Below are 26034 nucleotides of genomic sequence, written 5' to 3'. Positions count from 1 at the left end.
TGAGTTGATGTCATGTTTTATTAAATTAATTAACTCTGGAGAAAGATACATAATTAATATTTTTTAAGAGAAGTTTTATGTCTAAACATTTAATTCTTGTGTCTAGGAAAATTTTAAGTACATGACTAAATATTTTATGAAAATCTTTAGCAGAACAATTTGGATTATTATTACTATAAGGTCTAATTTTAATAACATCTTACTAAATAATGTTTTACTAAAATATTAATAACATCTTACCAAACATCATATTTAGTAAGATAGTATCTTTGTGAAATTCACTCAGAGACTTCTCCATAACAAAAGTTGATTCTCCTGAGCAAAAGACATCACCAGAGCATTATCTCATATGAGGGAAGGCCTTTTCTCCAGCTAAAGTTCCATTTTGCTTTCCTGCTTCACCTATGAGTAGGAGAGACTAAAACCACTTCTGGATCTTAGGAACACAGACACACTGAAATTTGGACATTTATATAGACTATAGAATGTTTCCTGCCCAACATATATTCCTATCACACAAAAGCTTTGTCTTACTAACAGTGGATTACAGCCGAAAAACTCTGAAGATACAAACTCTGAAAACGAGTACAAAGGGAAGTTTAAAGTCAAGAGGAGAGGGAAAAAACACAAAACTAACAAAAACAAGGACAATAGAGATAGACAATTTAGTCTCTGGCATTCATAACATGCATAAACTCAGCTTAGCTCCCACCTATATTAACATAATTCCTGACACTAAAGTCCTATTCACCTCAGTTCTAATTACCTGACACTTTATGTCTGACTTTCAACAACAGAAAAAACAAACTATAAGGCTTGCTTAAAAAAGCAAAAAAATTAAGAGATGAAGCAAGCATGAGAACCAGACTCAGATATGACACAGATTTTGAGATTACCAAACAGGAAATTATGATTAGTATGTTAACGAGTCCAGTAGGAAAAGTAGACAGCATGCAAAGAATATATGAGTAATGAGGGCAGAGAGAAGAAGTCACTTAGAAAATATCAAATATTAGATACTTAAAAGCTGTTGCAAAAAGAGTGAATAATACCTGTGATAGTTTTATTGATAAACTGGAGCCAGCTGAGGAAAGAATCAATGAGTTGAAGATATTTCAATAGAAGCCTTACGAATTGAAATGTGACGATTAAAAGGTATAATACAAAGCTACTTAGAATGCCACAAGAAGAAAAAAGAGGAAGTTGGACATATGGAATATTAAGTAATAGTGGCCAAGAAATTTCCAAAATCAATGTCACCAAGCTACAGATTCAAGGATCTCAGAGAAACCAAGCAGTAATAGACAAACAAAACTAACCAACGAACCAGCAAACCAAAGACTTCCCCAATTGACTTCTTGAATTAGTATAGAACATTATGAAATCTCAGAGCTGCTGGTGGTTGGAAACACAGATCAGTATATATACAACATATTCAAATGGAGGAAAAGTATTATGGCTTTAGAAATTAAGCAAATCATATTCATCTCTGTGTTTAGAACTATAGGATAGAATGAAAATATTATCTAAATTTGCAATAAGTACTGATGGAAATAGATTCTGATTTTTTGAGCCAAAGAACATGAAATTTTATTAATTTGCATATTTAAAGGGCCTTAATAAATACTTTTGATATAAATCTGAATCTCTGAGTTTTCAAACATAAAATTTGCATTCAAAGCAAATACATAAGAAGAAGCAATAACTTCCTGAATTGAAGTGACTGGTATATTAACGAGACTAAGAAAATGATTTAATCAAAAGACTTTATTTCCTTCTTTAACTATAAAATGTGTTCCAAAATTAAAAACTTAAAAACAATCCATGACTTCTCTGTTTAAACTGAAGTGTTAGGCAAAATGATGAACACATTAAATTCAGAATTGCAGATAAGTTCAGTCTCTAAACACACAAGCTCACCTGTGTGTGTGTGTGTGTGTGTGTGTGTGTGTGTGTATAATCTGTTCAGTCCCAGTTGGGGCATATTACAATCTGGCTGCTTGCTCCAGATGAGGCTAGTCCTTTATATTTCTTTTCCCCACCTAGAAATTCTCCTCTCCTTAGTTTCTAACTGAAGTTGTTGAATTTTCTGAGAGGGCCCTTGGGCAAATGATGATTAGAGGAAGAACACAGAGTAGTTTATGTACTCAGTAAGATAAAATGTATGCTATATTAGAGCATATTAGCAAGGGGCCATGTATGGAAAACTATTTGGTTATATGATTAACTCAGCTTTTATAAAGTATATTTTAGTGAGATACTATCAACATATATTGACTAACATGGTAAAAAGAAATAAACCAATGCATTGTTTATTAACAGACTTCAATCAAAATGCTGTTCATAATATTATATTTAAAAGGACATAAGTGTTTTCTTTGTCCTTAGAATCAGATATAGTAGGCTTTTGTCTTAAAAGTTGAATTACTTACAGACATATATTTAAGCTGTTTATTAGAAACATTTTTGGCAGGTGATCAAATCTTAAAGATACATTTAAAAAAATTTTTTATTTTCCAAATAATGCTCTAAAGTTGAAGATATGCCTTATAGTCTCTACTCCATGCTTCACATTGCTTTGTCTTTTTGTCTTTTTTCCCCTAGATATATATGATGTAGGCTATCTTGCTATTGATAGATAGATACATAGATAGATAGATGTAGGCTATCTTGCTATTGATAGATGGAAGAAACACAGGTATATATAAGTTCTGAACTAGGAAAAGAAAGATGTGTTACTCTCCTATCCTCTGTTCCAAGAGGCAGAATGCCTCCATACATAATTACTTAAATGCATTTAAAGGTCTTATTTTAGGTGACTGAGAATTTTGGTTCCTTACAGTTTCAGATGTGAATTCTGAATGCCTGTTATGAAATATCTAGGTGAAATATATCCTTTTAAATAGTTCCTTGGATTATAATTTGCTTGAACAAACTTACGTTATTACATATGATCTTGAGAGAAAGTTTTGTTGGTTGCAATTATTCCAAATGATAGTCCATATAAAGGTGTGTGTGTGCTCACTTATATCTGTCTGTGATTCCATAAACTGGAGTCCACCAAGCTTCTCCATCTGTGAGATTTCCAAGGCAAGAATACTGGAGTAGGCTGCCATTTCCTTCTCTACCATACAAGGGTGGGAATAGAGACAAGAAGGGATTCCTTGGTGGCTCAGATGATAGAGAATCTGCCTGCAATGCAGGACACCTGGATTCAGTCCCTGGGTAGGAAAGATCCCCTGGAGAAGGAAATGGCAACTCACTCTAGTATTCTTGCCTGGAGGATCCAATGGACAAAGGAGCCTGGTGGGCTGCAGTCTATGGGGTCCCAAAGAGTTGGACATGACTGAGCAACTAAACACATACACACACACATAGACAAGCACAAGCACCTCAGTAAAGAACCTAAAGATATATCTCCTTTATAGCAGGTCACTTGAATAGTATACCTTTCTTAAGACTATAGAGGAAATTAAACAGAGTTATTCAGAGACTGTTGTAAACATATTAAAAATTCAACATTTAACTGACTAAATACTTTTAATTAATAACCTTTGATTCTTTAGTTATACTTTTATATCTCACATATCTATATATTTTTAAAATATATTCACAAAACATATCTATATATATTTAAAAAATTTAGTCATATTTCAAACAACATATTTCAGAGAACTATCCAGCAGTGTAAGATATCCATAAACCAAAAGCAAATTCTATTTTGTATTTGGAGTGCATCTTCTCAAAGGTTATTTAGACTTAAGAGAGGGAATACACATAAGGACATATACTCTGTTACAGGATTTTTCTTGAACCATTTCCTTTTTATGGGTATTTTTAAAATGTGCTTAGTAATTGCAAAAATGAAAGGTTTCTTTCAGAGTCTAAACTGTTCTTATTATGGAGATTACAAAGTAGGGTGGATAGATGAGCTCTATTAGAGTAATCTGTGAAGGAGGATGGATGGATGGATTCATCTATAGTACTCTTCAAGGAGACATAGTAAAATAATAAATGACAAGTAATGATAATTTCCATTTCCATGATTATGTAAATACTCCCCAGGAGAATGTTTATTATGAATACTGTCATTGAAATCACCCTTCCTTCTGTTGACTAGAGGGAAATGCCTTTGAAGACCTGATTACTAAGCACTTCATAAGATGTAGCGTGTGATACTATCAGTCAGCCCTGCCAAAGAAATGTCGCTATGAAATTCTTTTGTTGCAAGCAATATTTTAAAGCAAATATTCGAACACCTCTAAAATGTTTACTGAGCTCTTCCAGTATCATAAGTAATAATGAGTATTACAATAAATCCAAACATTATTGTTCCTTGAATCATGTTAATGGTTATTTAAAGCATTACTCAACATTAGGTTATTTCAAGCAATGATATAAACAGATTTACAGAGACATTTGTGTCATATACATGTAGGAAACACAGGAAATAAGTTTCTATTTCAACAAGACTTTATATAATTTTAGGTGACATGATTTTGATTTACACAATCATATTCTTCTTTCTTGGGCATGATTCTCTGTATTTCTAAAGAAATATCCTAATACAAGAATGCATATTAAATCTAATGAATACATCCAAGGTAGTAAATACTAATTTTATGACAAGTCATTTTCCCAATTTTGTACTTTTGGATATCAAATATATTGAGCCCCAAGTACTATATAAAATATTCTGCTCAGTTAACCATTCAAAAAGAATGAAAAAAAAAAAAAAACCAACAGAAGTGACACTAGCTTCTGAAACACTTTATATTTTAGTCAACCAGTGTAATTATACATATACTTTGTTCCAAGGCAAACCTAGACAGCATATTAAAAAGCAGAGACATTCACTTCACCGACAAAAGTCCGTATAGTCAAAACAATGGTTTCTCCAAGGAAACATTTCATGACAAGATAGGCTCAATAAAGGACAGAAATGGTATGGACCTAACAGAAACAGAAGAAATTAAGAAGAGATGGCAGGAATAAACAGAATAACTATACAAAAGATATATTCATGACCCAGATAACTGTGATGGTGTGATCACTCAACTAGAGCCAGACATCGTGGAATGCAAAGTCAAATGGGCCTTAGGACACAAGGCCCACTAGGAACAAAACTAATGGAGGTGATGGAATTCCTGTTTAGCTTTTTCAAATCCAAAGAGATGATGCTGTGACAGTGTTGCAGTCAATATGCCAGCAAATTTGGAATATGCCCCAAGGGCTGCAGGATTGTAAAATGTCAGTTTTCATTCCAATCCCAAAGAAAAGCAATTCCAAAGAATGTTCAAACTACCACATGATTGCACTCATCTCACATGCTAGCAAAGTAATGCTCAAAATTCTCCAAGCCAGGTTTCAAAAGTACGTGTTCAAGATGGATTTAGAAAAGGCAGAGGAACTAGAGACCAAATTGCCAACATCCACTGGATCATCGAAAAAGCAAGAGAGTTCCAGAGAAACATCTAGTTTTGCCTTATTGACTGTGCCAAAGCCTTTGATTTTGTGGATCACAGAAACTGTTAAAAATTCTTAAAGAGATGGGAATACCAGACCACCTGACCTGCCGTCCTGAGAAATCTGTATGCAGGTCAGGAAGCAACAGTTAGAACTGCACATGGAAAAGACTGGTTCCAAATTGGGAAAGGAGTATGTCAAGGCTGTATATTGTCACCCTGCTTATTTAACTTCTATGCAGAGTACATCATGTGAAATGCTGGCCTTGATGAAGCACAGGCTGGAATCAAGATTTCTGTGAGAAATATCAATAACCTCAGATATGCAGATGACACAATCCTTTATGGCAGAATGTGAAGAAGAACTAAAGAGCCTCTTGATGAAAGTGAAAGAGGAGAATGAAAAAGTTGGCTTAAAGCTCAACATTCAGAAAACTAAGATCATGGCATCCAGTCTCATCATTTCATGACAAATGATGGGCAAACATTGGAAACAGTGAGAAACTTTATTTTTCGGGGCTTCAAAATCACTGCAGATGGTGATTGCAGCCATGAAATTAAAAGACACTTGTTCCTTGGAAGAAAATCTATGACCAACCTAGACAGCATATTAAAAAGCAGAGACATTACTTTACCAACAAAGGTCCATCTAGTCAAAGCTATGGTTTTTCCAGTAGGCATGTATGGATGTGAGGGTTGGACTATGAAGAAGGCTGAGCACCAAGGAATTGATACTTTTGAACTGTGGTGTTAGAGAAGACTCCTGAAAGTCTCTTGGACTGCAAGGAGATCCAACCAGTCAATCCTAAAGCAAATCAGTCCCAAATATTCATTTGAAGGACTGATGCTGAAACTGAAACACCAATAATTTGGCCACCTGATGCAAAGAAATGACTCATTGGAAAAGACCCTGATCCTGGGAAAGACTGAAGGCAGGAGAAGGGGATGAGAGAGGATGAGATGGTTGGATGGCATCACTGACACGATGGACATGAGTTTGAGTAGGCTCCGGGAGTTGGTGATGGACAGGGAAGCCTGGCATGCTGTAGTCCATGGGGTCGCAAAAAGTTGGACATGACTTAGTGACTAAACTGAACTTATGGTTTTTTCAGTGGTCATGTATGGATGTGAGTCAGACCACAAAGAAGGCTGAGCACTGAAGAATTGATGCTTTTGAACCGTGGTATTGTAGAAGAGTCTTGAGAGTCCCTTGGACTGCAAGGAGATCAAGCTGGTCAATTCTAAAAGAAATCAACCCTGAAAATTCACTGGAAGGACCGATGCTTTAGCTGAAGCTCCAATACTTTGGCAACTGTTGTGAAGAACTGACTCATTAGCAAAGACCCTGATGCTGGGAAAGATTGAAGAGAGGAGGAGAAGGGAACAACAGAGGATGAGGTGATTGGATGGCATCACTGACTCAATGGACATGTGTTTGAGCAAGCTCTGGGATATGGTAAAGGGCAGTAAAGCCTGGTGTGCTGTTGTCCATGGGGTCACAAAGAGTTGGATGTGACTGAGCGACCGAAAAACAACAAAACAACTCTGTTCCCAACACCACAGAGGAATTGTGAAATAAACAAACCAAATAAACCAAAAGTAGAGTAGACATTCTTTTCAATAAACTTATAATCTTTAATGACTGAAAATATTTTGTAAAGAATTTTAAGAACAGCTCCAAAAGAATATGTATGCAAAATAGAGACAGTGGCATGGTATATACAGCAGTAGACATAGAATTAAAGAAAATGTGTTGTATGTTTCATGAGTCAATGTGTGCTTTTAACCTTGTTAGTGTATTGATGGGAAAGAATGGATATGCATATTCCACATTAGGAATAAAAATCAACAAGTGTTTTATAGCTTGTATGGAGGTCTTAACTGTGTGAAACCAGTGAGTATAAGTATGAAAACAGAGGTACTTAGATGGAAAGACATGAGAAAGGATTGCTGGAGAGGTCTTTTTACAGGAAGGAGATATAGCAACGAAATGCACATTGGAAGGTTGATAGAATCATTTTTAACAGTTATTCTGCTCAAAAGCATAACAGTCCTAAGTACAACCATTTACATAACTTTTATTATATGCCATATTTTTCTGGGATTTTTGCAGACGTTAGCTTAATTATCATAAAAACTCCATGAGATAGATATTTTTTCCACCCAAGATGAGGTAACTTGCTTAACATCACAAAGCTACTGAATAAGGAGGGATATTTGAATTTAAAACCAGGCAATCACTGCCATACACTGTGCTTTTGTGCATTATCACTCTTCTACTTCTCTTCAATGGGACTATTTTAAAAAATAATATTTGATCAAGCCATTACTAAGTACCATGCACCATTGCTATGCTTAATCAAAAATTATCAGCCCAGTAATGTGTGAAAATTGCCTTCAGTCTTTCATATATAGGCAACCTGAGATTACATGTTCTGCTGAACACTGATCATAGAATAAATTAATAAAAAGTATTTATGGCCACTTCTAATAACTGTTAAATATATATTATCCAAAATTATATTATCTTCATTTTTCCAGTCTGGACTTTCTTTTTCACCTTATTTATTAATTAGTACAGCAAATGTTTTATGAACACCTGAACCCCAAGTACTATATACAAGGCACAAATAAACACTAAATACATGTAGTTGCCACAGACAGAAGATCACAATCTAGGTTCATAACATCCTCTCCTCATTCCATCTGGTACTGGTGTCCTCCTTGTCTCTTCTCATTATGCATTTTATATCAGCTTTTCAGAAAGAAATTGAGACAGATGATTAACCTGGGAAATATTGACATTTAGGTGATAACTTCTCAGTTATTTGCTTTCTAATGATGATCAAATTTTTAAGATAAACGCTAAAGTTTTAGGATTGATCTTCACCATAATTTGTAACATAAATATACCAGTTGTCTATACGTGCTTATTCTTTGATTTTTTAAAAAATCTTTTTACCTTTAGTTAAAAAAATAAAGCTACATCTCCACAGTATCTAATCAACTGTTTTGAAATAAGCTTACTCTTTTAGTTAATCAGGATGCTGTAAAAAATATACCAGAGACGTGTGGCTTATAAACAGCATTTAATTCTCAAATTCTTTTGTCTGCATCAACTGATATGCTCATATTATTTTTTATCTCTACCTTGTTGATATGGTAAAGTGCACTGATTTTCAAATGTTAAATGTATCATACATTTTTAGAAGAAATCTAAACTTGGTTATGTATATAATTATTTTTTATGTATTTCAGGTTTTGTTTTACAATTTTTTAAACAATATTTTGCATTTAAAGTAATGTGAGATATTGGTCAGTCGTTTTCTTTCTTCCTTTCTTCCTTATGTTTTACTTTTTGTATTGTATTTGTTTATTTTTGGTATTCATGTGCTCTTTCGGGTTAAATTTCCCTCTGTGGGGTATATTGGTCTATTGGAGTGCTTATCACCCTCAGATTGCCAAGATATTTGGGAATGTTATATCATCAGGTGTTTGTGCAAACATGACACTCTGAATGTGAGTTGCACACTTCTGACACATGGCAAAGTTTTTCCAAGCACATCACCAGGAAAACAGTCTGTCACTTTCTCCTGTCACTTTCTGCTGTCACTTTCTTCATATCTGGCATAGGCATATAAGCCTTGGAGGGGAAAAAAAAAAAGGTACATAATTTGTCATTAACTGAGGCAGAGATGGCTAATGCTACTACCCAGGTTATTCAAGACCAGTAAAATTCACTGAACTCATTAGCCAAGTTGGTGATGGACAAATAAATAACCCTCAGTTATCTGCTGGCAGAACAGAGTGCTATGTCACTGGCAATACCTTTTGTCATTTATACAGTTGACTTTTGAAAAATGTGGGGGTTAAAGGACGTCACCTCTCTAAGCAATTGAAAATCTTTCTATACTTTATATTCAGCCCTCATATACTCAGTTCCTACGTATCTGTGGTTCTTCTGTAGTTTAAACTTGTATTGTTCAAGGGTCAACTACGTATCAAGAACTTGGAGAGGCTGGAGAAAATCCATGCTTAGGTGGATGGAGGGTTGTCAGGAATACATCCACAGTCCCCACTATACTCATTCTTTGACCTGTTTAGGAAGCGCAACCATGGCACTTGGGGTTCCTGCTTGAGGGCCATTTGCTAGGGAGGACTGATCATTCTCTTGGATCTGTCTTTCCTAGTGCCCTGGTAAAGTACTATCTCAGAATGATAGAGAGGTTCTATGAGTAAACCAGCTGCAAAGCAATCCACTGTGAGCAAACCCCTGGATTCCATCTCCAAATTCAATATGGGCAATGATCCTTTCAGATTTTATATTTTTTATCTGCATTTTAGCAGCTAATTTGGGGGTGAGATGGGGAAAGCAAGTCTTTTGACTTGAACAGCTATGTAAGAATGGCCCCTGGGCTTGGAATACTTCCTTAGCAAGAGATAGAGAGCCTACATAACCTGCACCAGGTTTATCAAATACCTTCCCCTGTTTCAGGTGCAATGAGTGCTCTTTTGTCTCTGCTTAAAACTTTAAGCAGAGTTTTGGCTTTTCTTATAAATTGATTATGCCTACCCACAATTTCTAGAGGAATTATCAAGAAAGGTAGGGAGAGATAATTCAAAGGTCCACTAATCTATGGGGCATCATTTAAGAATCAAATATACTGTTGGATATGTAGATGAGTAACTGTCTATGAACAGACATCAATATAGATTCTGGGAAAATCCAACAATGACTTGTTCTCTTTAGGATATTGTTATTCAAATAAAAAAATTACTTCAGGGCTTTTCCATACAATGTATAACATCCCAGTTCAGTAAATGATTATACACCTCTAATCCCTATTATATCATGTTCCAACTCTGTGTCCCAATGATGGACAATGGCCATAATGGTTTCTATGCTTTCCAACATTTGCCTAAAGATTTGCTCAACTTGTTTGTATTTCCAGGAAGAAGTGTGACTAACCATTAAATCCTAGAACCACTTAAAGGATTCCACCTTTCATATTGTTAATACTATCATTCATTTTAGGACTTTTGTGAGTAAGACCAAATACCAACTTTTCCCTGGTGGCTCAGATGCTAAGGAATTCGCCTGCAAGCAGTGACATGGTTTCAATCCCTGGGTTGGCAAGATCCCCGAGAGGACAGCATGGCAACCCACTCTAGCATTCTTGTCTGGAAAATCCCATGGACAGAAGAGCCTGGCAAGCTACAGTCCATGGGGTCACAAAGAGTTGGACATGACTGAGTGAATAAGCACAGCACAGCACTAACTTTTCCAAGGCTGAATTTTCATGTGTTTGCAGATATTTTAATTTTAATTTTAAATTTCTCTAAAATAAAAAAAAAATTATGTTGATGTTAAAAGTCTATGCCTAGCTGGCTCGTATTAAAGTTACAATAAGAAAACTACAGATGAAAAGCAAGTTTGCTGCAAAAGTGAGTTTGTGAATATATGCAGTTGTTCGAATTGCATTCATTTTGAGGTATTTAGCAGGCAGACAGGACAACACAAAAACACGCAATGGCTATGAATGGAATGGAGTTGAGGTATTGTAAAACATTTTCTTATTTAATGAAAATTATTTCTGGAGTAAACTTTTATTTGAAACATGCATTCTGGAAAATATTTATAAAAATAACATGAATCTATGTATTTTTTTTTCAAATGTGTCACTCAGTCATGTCACTCAGTCACTCAGGCATGTCTGACTCTGCGACCCTTCTGACTCTAGCCACCAGACATAGGTCTTAAAATATAGCCAGGAAAGGAGAAAATAGCATTAGAAACAGTGCTTTACATTTCAAACTTGTCTTCTACTGAGCTTCCTAGGTGGTGCTAGTGGTAAACAATCTGCCTGCCAATGTAGGAGATGCAAGAGACACAGGTTCTATCCCTGGATCATCCTGACCAGATTCCCTGGAGGAGAAAACAGCACCAGTATTCTTGCCTGAAGAATCCCACAGAAAGAGGAGCCTGGCGGGCTACAGTCCCTGGGGCTGGAAAGAGTCAGACAGTACTGAGCGGCTGAGCATGCCTTTCCTCAGTGAGCTCCTCTTCTTTCTCTCTCTTGTCTTTTACAAAAGTAATGTCTGAGTTAATCATTAAGACAAACATACATCTTTGAAGAGATTCTAGGATTACTTATCTTTAATTGGAAACAGTCTTTATTTTTTCTGTGATTACCACTTTCCATATTATATTATTTCAGTTTAAGACATTATATGTTGTTTATAAGCAATTTCAAAGAATAATGGAAACATATGCTATACACCTTAATTTTTATTTTACAGTGAGACTATCCAAAACAATGAGTATGTTTTTCTATTTTTTTATTAATCTGAAAACAATTTTATTGTCTTCATACAAGTATTTGTCATGTGATTTCATCCACCAGGACTACCCAAAAGTTTGAAAAGTGTTTATTCACAATTTCAATTGTTTTGAAGGTAATTTTTTGAGAATTTCATGACACTCCTTGATCTGAATGGACAAGCTTGTGACCTGTGTTGAGGTCAAAGTGTTACACACGAGTGAATCTCGCCTTATTATAAAATTTTATTTGTATCCTTCCATTTGTAAGTTAGTTTTATACACCAAAATATATTTTATGCTTTATGAATAATTATTTTAGAACTTTAAATTTATATTAAAAAAAGAAACTTTAAATATAATTTCAAATATTTTGCTTTGTTGTGATACACAAAGAAGAAGCTGAAGAATCCCTGTGAATTAATTAGAAACTACAGTTTTGTGCTTGCTGCTGCTGCTGCTAATTCACGTCAGTCGTGTCCGACTCTGTGCTACTCCATAGACGGTAGCCCACCAGGCTCCGCCGTCCCTGGGATTCTCCAGGCAAGAGCACTGGAGTGGGTTGCCATTTCCTTCTCCAGTGCATGAAAGTTAAAAGTGAAAGTGAAGTTGCTCAGTTGTGTCCGACTCTTAGCAGCCTCGTGGACTGCAGCCCACCAGGCTCCTCCGTCAATGGGATTTTCCAGGCAAGAGTACTGGGGTGGGTTGCCATTGCCTTCTCCGCAGTTTTGTGCTTAATATCTACTAATTGCTAAAGCATAAGCAAGGGAAAAAGATAAGCGAAGGAATGGCAAATGGAGGGAATTTCCAGACTGTAAACTTGCACTGATTATTGTAGCCTTGTAGCTGCTGACCCTGAAATATAATTACAAAACTATTAGAGCCTCCCACCATTTTGACAATCAGGTCAAATAGGCTTTACAGCTGTTAGAAACCAATTGACTTTAGCTGACTTGGCTTTAACATTGGAATTCTTTTGGATGAAGGGTACTGGCCAAGAACTGGCAAATAGGATGTCCTCTGATAGAGAGTGACTTAATCTACATTTTAGCAATGAACTGGTTTCTACAAAGTTTAGATAAAGACAAAGCATAAAAACCTTCTGTCTTCATTTTGTTTTTCAATGATTTTAACTATATAAAAACAGTAAAATATAGAATCTAAATATGGGAACTATTAAAATTAAAGGAGTCACTATAAAGAGTGAAACATAAACTTCTTTGACTTACAATATTCAAAAGATATGAAACCAAAATGACTGCTCAGGGATTCTATCCCTGGACCTAAACCTATGACCTGAAAAAAAAAAAAAAAAAAGTATATGGATATTATTCTCATGGCTGATCCTTAAAACATCCTTTTTTATAAAATACTGACAAAATATTAAATAATGGTTTGCAAGTATGTCTGCTCATTTGTGAAGTCATGGCAGACTCTTTGCAACCCCAAGGACTGTAGCTCACCAGGCTCCTCTGTCCACGGGATTTCCCAGGCAAGTATACTGGAGCAGGTTTCTATTTCCTTCTCCAGGAGATCCTCCCATCCCAGGGATTGAACCCATGTCTTCTGCATTGACAGGTGGGTTCTTTAACACTGAGCCACCAGCAAAGTCCAAGTAATGTTGAGAGTCCCAAACAATAATATACATAAGACAGGTCATTTGATGATACAGACTGATCTAATGACACTTATACAGAAAATTGAGAAGACTGAATGGTCACATGATATTTAGGTCATCTGGAATATATTAGTCTTTTCTCTCCTTCTGATAAGAATTGAGGAGAAGTCTGTTCAAGGTTTTATTTTTTAGAAAATATTCAGAATACAGATAATCTCTCATACCTATTTAATGACAACAATGATTATCAGTGAAAAATTTTTCCTTAAGAAAAAAAGAAAGGCAAGAAGAGGGGAAGGAAGTAAGGATGAAGGGAGAGAACTTGAGAGAGAAGGAAGAAGGAAAAGGAGGGAAGGAAGGCAGGAGAGAAGGAAGGAAGAGAGGGAAGAAGGAAAGAAGAAAATTGAACTTACAGAATTGAAGGCCTGAAAGTTCTGCACTCTAGAACAGAGGTCCCCAACTTTTCTGGCATCAGGGACTGGTTTTGTGGAAGACAGCTTTTGAATGGACCAGGGTGTTGGGGGGAAGGGGACAGTTTTTTTTAGGATGATTCTCCTAAGAAGCCTGCAACCTAGATCCCCAGCATATACAGTTCACAGTAGAGTTGAAGCTCCTATGAGAATCTAAAGTTCCTGTTGATCTGACAGGAGATGCACTCAGGTGTTAATCTCAGCAATGGGGAGTGGCTGTAAATACAGATTAAACTCTGCTCCCTAACCTACCACTCACTTCCTGCTATGCAGCTCAGTTCCTAAGAGGCCACAAACTGGTACCAGTCTGTGGCCTGGGGGTTGGGGAGCCCTGGTCTAGAATATAATTACAATTCTGGCCTGCAAGATGTAATGTTTTCTATTGTGTATAACCAAATGTTAATTTCAGTCCTAATAATGCTCCAGGAAAGCATATATCTAAAGTTTAATTTCAAGTAATGTTATTTACTATTTTTACTTATAAACTCATTTTTTGTGTTTTCTATAGGCATAATAGTTAGAAGCACAGCATGCTACTCCAAGGAACATGATAAAAGTGGTAGAGTCCCAGGAACAAGAACCTGTATTTTTACTAAAGATCACTAACCAGTCAACTGTGTATTTCTAAAATATAAAACATGTTAAATTAGTCTATTGATATTAATTCAATGACACTGTGTCTATAAAAGCCTGAATAGGACTCAATAATTTATTATTTTATCATTATTTTCTTAAATGAATATCCATGCTACAAAATATACAGAATTATCAATGATCACATTGTAAATTCTATTTGGAATCACTTAGAATATTGCTTTCAGAATTTAAGTATTGAGATTTTTGTAAAGATTAAAAGTAGCATATATTCTATTAAGATAAAGTAAAACACTATTCCAGTTCAGTTCAGTTCAGTTCAGTGGCTCAGTTGTGTCCAACTCTTTGCGACCCCATGAATCATAGCATACCAGGCCTCTCTGTCCATCACAAAGTCCCGGAGTTCATTCAAACTTATGTCCATCGATTCCATGATGCCATCCAGCCATCTCATCCTCTGTCATCCCCTTATCCTCCTGCCCCCAATCCCTTCCAGCATCAGAGTCTTTTCCAATGAGTCAACTCTTCGCATGAGATGGCCAAAGTATTAGAGTTTCAGCTTCAACATCAGTCCTTCCAATGAACACACAGGACTGATTTACTTTAGAATGGACTGGTTGGATCTCCTTGCAGTCCAAGGGACTCTCAAGAGTCTTCTCCAATACCCCAGTTCCAAAGCATCAATTCTTCAGCTCTCAGTTTTCTTCACAGTCCAACTCTCACATCCATACATGACCACTGGAAAAACCATGGACTTGACTAGATGGAACTTTGTTGGCAAAGTAATGTCTCTGCTTTTTAATATGCTATCTAGGTTGGTCATAACTTTCCTTCCAAGGAGTAAGCCTCTTTTAATTTCATGGCTGCAATCACCATCTGCAGTGATTTTGGAGCCCCAAACAAATAAAGTCTGACACTGTTTCCCCATCTATTTCCCATGAAGTGATGGGACCAAATGCCATGATCTTAGTTTTCTGAATGTTGAGCTTTAAGCCAACTTTTTCACTCTCCACTTTCCCTTTCATCAAGAGGCTTTTTATTTCCTCTTCACTTTCTGCCATAAGGGTGGTGTCACCTGCATATCTGAGGTTATTGATATTTCTCCCGGCAATCTTGATTCCAGCTTGTGCTTTTTCCAGTCCAGCATTTCTCATGATGTACTCTTCATAGAAGTTAAATAATCAGGGTAACAATATACAGCCTTGACATACTCCTTTTCCTATTTGGAACCAGTCTGTTGTTCCATGTCCAGTTCTAACTGTTGCTTCCTGACCTGCATACAGGTTTCTCAAGAGGCAGGTCAGGTGGTCTGGTATTCCCATCTCTTTCAGAATTTCCCACAGTTTATTGCGATCCACACAGTGAAAGGCTTTGGCATAGTCAATAAAGCACTAATAGATGTTTTTCTGAAACTCTTGCTTTTTCAATAATCCAGCGAATGTTGGCAATTTGATCTCTGGTTCCTCTGCCTTTTCTAAAACCAGCTTGAACATCTGGAGGTTCACAGTTCACGTATTGCTGAAGCCTGGCTTGGAGAATTTTGAGCATTACTTTACTAGCATGTGAGATGAGTGCAATTGTGTGGTAGTTTGATCATTCTTTGGCATTGCCTTTCTTAGGAATTGGAATGAAAACCTACCTTTTCCAGTCCTGTGGCCACTGCTGAGTTTTCCAAATTTGCTGGCATATTGAGTGCAGCACTTTCACAGCATCATCTTTCAGGATTTGAAATAGCTCAACTGGAATTCCATCACCTCCAGCAGCTTTGTTCGTAGTGATGCTTTCTAAGGCCCACTTGACTTCACATTCCAGGATGTCTGGCTCTAGGTCAGTGATCACACCATCGTGATTATCTGGGTCGTGAAGATCTTTTTTGTGCAGTTCTTCTGTGTATTCTTGCCACCTCTTCTTAATATCTTCTGCTTCTGTTAGGTCCATACCATTTCTGTCCTTTATCAAGCCTATCTTTGCATGAAATATTCCCTTGGTATCTCTAATTTTCTTGAAGAGATCTCTAGTCTTTCCCACTATTTAGAAGGCTCTAAAGTTTTTAATAGAAAGCTATCTGGGATAATTTGGATGGAACTATACTTGTAGAGTTCATGAAATTTGCAATATTTTCCAGAAAAATCAATATATCCTTGAACATTTTTCTAGTGTGAGAATCATTCTACAGTATTATATTTAGCATAGCATTTTAAATACTGAAATATATCAACAGAGGTTTAAAACAGCCTGAATATTTTGACATACTTGATTCCTGCATATAAATATAAGCCAAGTTTTTAGGTTGACAACTGCAATAGAGGATACAATCACACACATACACACACAATAGAATTTTTCACAGAAATATAAAAAAATATGTTTAAATTCATGTGTGTGTGTGTGTGCGTTAGCCACTCCGTCATGGCCGACTCTATGGGACCCCATGGACCCACCAGGTTTCTCTGTCCATGGGATTCTCCAGGCATGAATTACTGGAGTGGGTTGCTATGCCCTCCTCCAGAGGATCTTCCCAACCCAGGGACTGAACCCAGGTCTCCTGCATTGCAGGCAGACTCTTTACCATATGAATTACAAGGGAAGCCTACTTATATCGACCTGCAAAAGACCCTAAATAGCTAAAGCAATCTTGAGCAAGAGGAGCCAAGGTGGAGGCACCACACTTCCTGACTTTAAAGTGTATTACAAATTTCTAGTAATCAAAATAAGATGGCTTTAGCATGAAAACAGACATGTAGATTAATATGCAGAATAGAGAGCCCAGAAATACACCCATGGTATATAGTCAACTGTTTTTATTTTTGTTTGTTTGTTTCATTTTTTTTACAAAAGCACCAAAAATTAATAAGGAGGAAAGGATAGCCTTTTAAATAAATGGAATTAGGAAACCTGGATTGCCACATGTAAAAAATTAAATTAGGCCATTATTTTTCACCATACAGAAATCAACTTAAAGTGGATTAAAGACTTAGATTTTAAGATTTGAAACTGCTAAGCTAGAGGAATAAATGGCAGAAAAAATCTTTGACATTTGTCCTGGCACTGTTGTTATTTTCAGATTTGACACCATTGCAAAGACAATTGCAAAGGCAATAAAAGCAAAAATAGACAAGTATGACTGCATCAACCTAAAACGTTCTGCACAGTAAAGGAAACCATCAAAAATTTTTTTAAAAAGCAACCTATGAACTGGGAGGAAATATTTGTAAACTGTGTATCTGATAAGGGTTTTATATTCAAAATATATAAGGAACTCACATAACTCAATAGGAAAACAACAACAAAACTCAATTAAAAAATAATGGGTCCAGATACTCCTAAGAGAGTAGCTCTTAAGCATCCTTAAAAAACAAAAAAAGTCACTATGTGAGATGATGGATGTGTAATTAACCTGATTTTAGAAATCTTTCCACAATATACATGAAAATCAAATCATCAGGTTGTACATTTTAAATATATTACATCTTTATTTGTCAATTTAACTTCAATAAATCTGAAAAATTAAATACATAAAATAATTAAAAAGTAAAATTCTGATTACTTTTCAATTGATAAATGAAATTAATAAGTGGAATCTAAATTAGTACAAGAGTAGGCTTTAAGGAGCCTTTTATCTCTGGGCACAATGTAGCTGGATTTCTGATTAAGGTTAGCAACCTTTCTCAGAAAGTCATTTAATGCAAAGTTCTGGAGAGATTTATTTTTAATTAGTTGAGCGTATACATCATATCTGTCAGCAGGAATGTAAAAGATAAGACTAATAGCAAGTTATTTCAGGCACATTTGGTGGTGGTGTTATTTTAATCTCAGATAACTCTTGACATTTAAATCTGTATACTGTATTTTGAAATAGCCCAAGATTCAAAATGTTTTATCATTCTCCTTTCAACAATTTTCTATGAAAGAATTTCATAATCATATAAACTGATGCAAATTATTTCCTAATCCAGCAGGTAATAGTAATAATATTGTGGCACAATCCAACATTTATATGCCCTTTACCTTTTAGTTCAAATATCAGTTTTCCTGCTTACTAGTGGTGTGATGTTGAGGAAATCACTTAACCTCTATACTTCAGTTTCCTTCTCTGGAAAATGGGGGAATAATAGATACACTTAATAAGGTTGTTACAAAAGACAAATATTAATATTTATGAAGAATTTAGAACAAATTTAACACTTAGGAAGCACTATAAATATGTATTTTTTAAAAATGTTATTGGAATATAATGGCTTTACAACATTGTGCTAATTTCTGCTGTACAGCAAAGTGAATCAGCTCTATGTGTACATACATCCCCTGTTTCTTGGATTTCTTTCCCATTTAGGTCACCACTGAGCACTGAGTAGAGTTCCCTGTGCTATACAGTAGGTTCTTATTAGTTATCTATTTTATATATGATATCTATCAATCCTAGTCTCTCAATACAGCCCACTCCGAATTCCCCCTTTGTTGTCTATAAGTTTCTTTTCTGCACTGTGGAATACATTCAGGTCAGTTCAGTCGCTCAGTCATGTCTGACTCATTGAGACCCCATGGACTGCAACACACCAGGCCTCACTGTCCATCACCAACTCCCGGAGTTATTTCAAACTCATGTCCATTGAGTCAATGGCCATCTAATTATCCTCTGTTGTCCCCTTTTTCTCCCACCTTCAAACTTTTGCAGCATCAGGGTCTTTTCAAATGAATCATTTCTTCGCAACAGGTGGCCAAAGAATTGGAGTTTCAGCTCCAGCATCAGCCCCTCCAATGAACACCCAGGACTGATCTCCTTTACAATGGACTGGTTGGATCTCTTTGCAGTCCAAGGGACTCTCAAGAGTCTTCTCCAACACTACAGTTCAAAAGCATCAATTCTTTGGTTCCCAGATTTCTTTATAGTCCAACTCTCACATCCATACATGACTACTGGAAAAACCATAGCTTTTACTAGATGGACCTTTGTTGGCAAAGTAATGTCTCTGCTTTTCAATATGCTATCTAGGTTGGTCATAGATTTTCCTCCAAGGAGCAAGTGCCTTTTAATTTCATGGCTGCAGTAACTATCTGAAGTGTTTTTGAAACCCCAAAAATAAAGTCTGTCACTGTTTCTACTGTTTCCCCATCTATTTGCCATGAAGCGATGGGACCAGATGCCATGATATTAGTTTTCTGAATGTTGAGTTTTAAGCCAAATTTTCACTCTCCTCTTTCACTTTTATTAAGAGTTTCTTTAGTTCTTTGCTTTCTGCCATAAGGGCAGTGTCATCTGCATATCTGAAGTTATTCATATTTGTCCTGGCAATCTTGATTCCAGTTTGTGCTTCATCCAGCCCGGCATTTCATATAATGTACTCTGCATATAAGTTAAATAAGCAGGGTGACAATATACAGCCTTGATGTACTCCTTCTCCTATTTGGAACCAGTCTGTTGTTCCATGTCCATTTTGAACTGTTGCTTCCTAACCTGCATACAGATTTCTCAGGAGGCAGAGTACGTGGTCTGGTATTATCTCTTTCAGAATTTTCCACAACTTTTTGTGATACACACAGACCATCCCCAAGAAAAAGAAATGCAAAAAAGCAAACTGGCTGTCTGAGGAGGGCTTACAAATAGCTGTGAAAAAAAAAAAACAGAAGTGAAAAGCAAAGGAGAAAAGGAAAGATATACCCATTCGAATGCAGAGTTCCAAAGAATAGCAAGGAGAGATAAGAAAGCCTTCCTCAGAGATCAATGCAAAAAAATAGAGGAAAACAATAGAATGGGAAAGTCTAGAGATCTCTTCAAGAAAATTAGAGATACCAAGGGGATATTTCATGCAAAGATGGGCTCAATAAAGGACAGAATGGTATGGACCTGACAGAAGCAGAAGATATTAAGAAAAGGTGGCAAGATTACACAGAAGAACTGTACAAAAAAGAGCTTCACGACCCAGATAATTACGATGGTGTGATCACTTACCTAGAGCCAGACATCCTGGAATGTGAAGTCAAGTGGGCCTTAGAAAGCATCACTATGAACACAGCTAGTAGAGGTGATAGAATTCCAGGTGAGTTATTTCAAATCCTGAAAGATGATGCTGTGAAAATGCTGTACTCAATATATCAGCACATTTGGAAAACTGAGCAGTGGCCACAGGACTGGAAAAGGTCAGTTTTCATTCCAATCCCAAAGAAAGGCAATGCCAAAGAATGCTCAAATTACCGTACAATTGCACTCATCTCACCCGCTAGTCAAGTAATGCTCAAAATTCTCCAAGCCAAACTTCAGCAATACGTGAACCTTGAGCTTCCAGATGTTCAAGCTGGATTTAGAAAAGGCAGAGGAACCAGAGATCAAATCGCCAACATCCATTGGATCATCGTAAAAGCAAAGGAGTTCCAGAAAAACATCTATTATTGCTTTATTGACTATGCCAAAGCCTTTGACTGTGTGGATCACAATAAACTGCGGAAAATTCTGAAAGAGATGGGAATACCAGACCACCTGACCTGCCTCTTGAGAAATCTATATGCAGGTCAGGAAGCAACAGTTAGAACTGGACATGGAACAACAGACTGGTTCCAAATAGGAAAAGGAGTACCTCAAGGCTGTATATTGTCAACCCTGCTTATTTAACTTCTACGCAGAGTACATCCTGAGAAACCCTGGACTGGAGGAAGCACAAGCTGGAATCAAGATTGCCAGGAGAAATATCAATAACCTCAGATATGCAGACGACACCACCCTTATGGCAGAAAGTGTAGAAGAACTAAAGAGTCTCTGATGAGTGAGAGTGAAAAAGTTGGCTTAAACCTCAACATTCAGAAAACTAAAATCATACATTCCAGTCCCATCATTTCATGGCAAATAGATGGGGAAACAGTGGAAACAGTGGCTGACTTTATTTTCCTGGGCTCCAAAATCACTGCGGATGGTAACTGCAGCCATGAAATTAAAAGACGCTTACTCCTTGGAAGGAAAGTTATGACCAACCTAGACAGCATATTGAAAAGCAGAGACATTACTTTGCCAACAAAGGTCCGTATAGTAAAGGCTATGGTTTTTCCAGTGGTCATGTATAGATGTGAGAGTTGGACTATAAGGAAAGCTGAGCACCAAAAACTTGATACTTTTGAACTGTGGTGTTGGAGAAGACTCTTGATAGTCCCTTAGACTACAAGGAGATCCAACCAGTCCATCCTCTGGGAGATCAGTCCAGGGTGTTCATTGGAAGGACTGATGTTGAAGCAGAAACTCCAATACTTTGGCCACCTGATGTGAAGAGCTGACTCATTTGAAAAGACCTTGATGCTGGGAAAGACTGAAGGCAGGAGGAGAAAGAGATGACAGAGGATGAGATGGTTGAATGGCATCACTGACTCGATGGACATGGGTTTGGGTGGACTCCGGGAGTTGGTGATGGACAGGGAGGCCTGGTGTGCTGCGTTTCATGGGGTTCAAAGAGTTGGGTAGGACTGAGAGATTGCACTGAACTGAACTGATGGCAATGTAAATGGGATTCCCACCGCCCCAATACTGCTGATTTACTTACATTATCTTTTTATTTCCACATGTAAAGGGTCTGTTACTGCAATGAGAGAAGTCCTAAATTCCATGAGTTAATTTGGAATTAAGCTACTACTCACATGAGAAACGTTATGAGGCATGCTGTGGGGTGAGCAGCAACCAGAAATCTTTTATTTTTTTATTCACTCATCTATTCTTGCATTAATTCATTCAGCAAGTAGTTTTTAAGTGGCAGCTACATTCCAAATACTATTCTAGATTTTGGAGACACAGTATTAAATAAACACCTAAAATATGTTTATTGTTATTTTTTGAAACTTAGATTTTATCAGCTTGATACAGTGAATAAAAGATATCTATCCGACAGGGTAAGTGCATTACTGAAAACCAGTGTGCTAAGTAGAACGTGACAGTGGTGCTTTTAATTGGAATGTTAGGGAAGGGCTTACTGTTATATCAAAAGCTTTGCTACAGATTTCAAAAGTAGTGCACTTCTCTGTAACAATTATCCTTCAAAAATATTGTAATTCCAACATCAATATTTTATAGCTCTTATTACATTTTATTTAAAATGTTATAATCCTCTCAGGTAATTCAAAGTATTCTAGTTAACAATAAGGTATTGGATTACAGAGCACACTTGGAAAAACTATCATATATAATTACAACACCAAAATGAGCGATACCGTTACTTCAGAACTATAAGTTGAAAAATGGAGAAATAAAGCAATCAATTGATTCAACACTACAAAATATTCTGATTTAGTCTCCTTTTTAAAAACGTACTTAATTATGCAGCAATCTTATTTCACTGATTATACTATTTCAACAAAAATATGAAAGAGACTATGCATATAGACAGATCCAGACAAATACTTGTTTCAGTAAGCATTGTACTTGATCTGAAAATGCTAATTTTGTGAATTCATTATTTTTGGTGGGCTAGTATTAAATACAACATCATGCGTGTGTGCTATGTGCTAAGTTGCTTCAGTCATGTCTGACTCTTTGTGACCTCGTGGACTGTAGTCAGCTTGGCTTATTGTCCATGGGATTCTCCAGGCAAGAATACCAGTGGGTTGCCATTTCCTTCCCCAGGGCATCTTCCTGACCCCGGTATCTAATCTGCATCTCCTGTGTCTCCTGCATTGCAAGCAGATTCTTTACCACTGAGCCACCAGGGAAGTCCATAACTCTTGAATATTTCTCTTTATTTATGTAGTTACTTAAACTATTTGAATATTTTCTCTACTTATTTATGAGATAAGAAAAGGGAGTGAACCAATATCACCTTGTTTATGTGTCCAAATCATAACATATAAAAATATTTCAAGAGAACCTCCTGGTGGAATATTATACCTTTATTTGCAAAATTTTAAAAAGTGAAGAACTTAAGGAAATTGGTTAAAACCTACCATGGTGTAATTATATTAATAGCATTTGAAACAAAGTTATAATATGAACAATAAGCACATTAACTTTAAAATCTGCAAATATCTCCACATTTTAATAGATTCTATAAGATGGCAATTTAATAAAAACAATTTTTTGTTTTTATATCAATGATCTCATAATTTATCCAATAATTTTAGTGTCATATTTTTATGTGTAGTCAAATTATTCTATATTTTCCTAATGCTAACATTTCCTTTTGTGTAGAAAAGACACTCTAGAATGTTATAATCCTCAAAAGAAATGTAGGACATAATTTGCTCACAGTGGAACAGAAATTAATTCAAGATAGAATCTAAAATTTCTCACTCTAGAATGGTTCTGTGTTATATAACAATCAAGTTTGATTCCTTGAGAATACAACATTTTGAAGGCACCCTGACAAAACTGGGTGTGGGTGATGAGCTGAGAATCACTTTAAAAAACTCAACACATGATAAAACTCCATGAAGACACTGAATATAAATTCCCCTTGACTACTAATACTGTGCCTGCTGATGGATTAACTCAGTGTATGTTTTGGACATTGAATTTCTTTTCTGTTTTGATAATATTTAACAATGCAAGGCAAGGCTGTGGTCCATGCGATTAGATTGACTAGCTTTCTGTGATTATGGTTTGTGTGTCTGCCCTCTGATGCCTCTCGCAACACCTACCGTCTTACTTGGGTTTCTCTTACCGTGGACGTGAGGTATCTCTTCAGGGCTACTCCAGCAAAGCACAGCAGTTGCTCCTTACCTTGAACGAGGGGTATCTCCTCACAGCTGCCCCTCCTGACCTTGAACATGAAGTAGCTCCTCTCGGCCCTCCTGCGCCCGCACATCCACCACTCCTTTGACCTGGGGTTGCTCCTCTCCAGCGCCACCCCTGACCTCAGGCGTGGGGTAGCTCCTCCCGGCTGCCCCTGATCCTGGGCTAGGGATACCTCCTCTCGGCCACACTTCTGCGCCATCAGTCGCAGCCAGCGCGCTTCTGCCGCACTGCAAATTTGGAAAACTCAGCAGTGGCCACAGGACTGGAAAAGGTCAGTTTTCATTCCAATCTCTAAGAAAGGCAATGCCAAAGAATGCTCAAACTACCACACAATTGCACTCATCTCACACGCTAGTCAAGTAATGCTCAAAATTCTCCAAGCCAAGCTTCAGCAATACATGAACTGTGAACTTCCAGATGTTCAAGCTGGTTTTAGAAAAGAAAGAGGAACCAGAGATCAAATTGCCAACATCCGCTGGATCATGGAAAAAGCAAGAGAGTTTCAGAAAAACATCTATTATTGCTTTATTGACTATGCCAAAGCCTTTCACTGTGTGGATCACAATAAACCGTGGAAAATTCTGAGATGGGAATACCAGACCACCTGACCTGCCTCTTGAGAAGTCTATATGCAGGTCAGGAAGCAACAGTTAGAACTGCACATGGAACAACAGACTGGTTCCAAATAGGAAAAGGAGTATGTTAAGGCTGTATATTGTCACCCTGTTTATTTAACTTCTATGCAGAGTACATCATGAGAAACGCTGGGCTGGAAGAAACACAAGCTGGAATCAAGATTGCTGGGAGAAATATCAATAACCTCAGATATGCAGATGACACCACCCTTATGGCAGAATGTGAAGAGGAACTGAAAACCCTCTTGATGAAAGTGAAAGGGGAGAGTGAAAAAGTTGGCTTAAAGCTCAACATTCAGAAAACTAAAATCATACATTCTGGTCCCATCACTTCGTGGGAAATAGATGGGGAAACAGTGGAAACAGTGTCAGACTTTATTTTTCTGGGCTCCAAAATCACTGCAGATGGTGACTACAGCCATGAAATTAAAACACACTTACTCCTTGGAAGGAAAGTTATGACCAACATAGATAACATATTAAAAATCAGAGACATTACTTTGCCAACAAAGGTTTGTCTAGTCAAGGCTATGGTTTTTCCAGTGGTCATGTATGTTTGTGAGAGTTGAACTGTGAAGAAAGCTGAGCACCGAAGAATTGATGCTTTTGAACTGTGGTGTTGGAGAAGACTCTTGAGAGTCCCTTGGACTACAAGGAGATCCAACCAGTCCATTCTAAAGGTGATTGGTCCTGGGTGTTCTTTGGAAGGAATGATGCTAAAGCTGAAACTCCAGTTTTGGCCACCTCATGCAAAGAGTTGACTCAGTGGAAAAGACTGATGCTGGGAGGGATTGGGACCAGGAGGAGAAGGGGACGACAGAGGATGAGATGGCTGGATGGCATCACTGACTCAATGGACGTGAGTTTGAGTGAACTCTGGGAGTTGGTGATGGACAGGGAGGCCTGGCGTGCTGTGGTTCATGGGGTTCAAAGCGTCAGACACAACTGAGTGACTGAACTGAACTGAACTTAACTGAGAGGTGAGATTTACAGAAACATTTTGTCATGATTTAGAGAATAAAAGAAGAAGAATGCTACCTAACTGGTAAACTTTGATTTTTGGAAGAACAATTCTCACTATATTTGAGATTATCTCATCATCAAGCTTATTTTATATTTGAACTAAAGTGCCAGAGTCTAGAGGTTCTCAACTTGGGTGATTTTGCAAACAATGGAGTACTTTTGTTTGTAATAACTGGGGAGTAAATGTTGGCACCTAGTGGGTAGAGT

The sequence above is a fragment of the Bos taurus genome, chromosome 7 (assembly GCF_002263795.3).
Source record: "Bos taurus isolate L1 Dominette 01449 registration number 42190680 breed Hereford chromosome 7, ARS-UCD2.0, whole genome shotgun sequence".
In the NCBI taxonomy this organism is placed as follows: domain Eukaryota; kingdom Metazoa; phylum Chordata; class Mammalia; order Artiodactyla; family Bovidae; genus Bos; species Bos taurus.
This window is presented reverse-complemented; position numbering follows the sequence as displayed.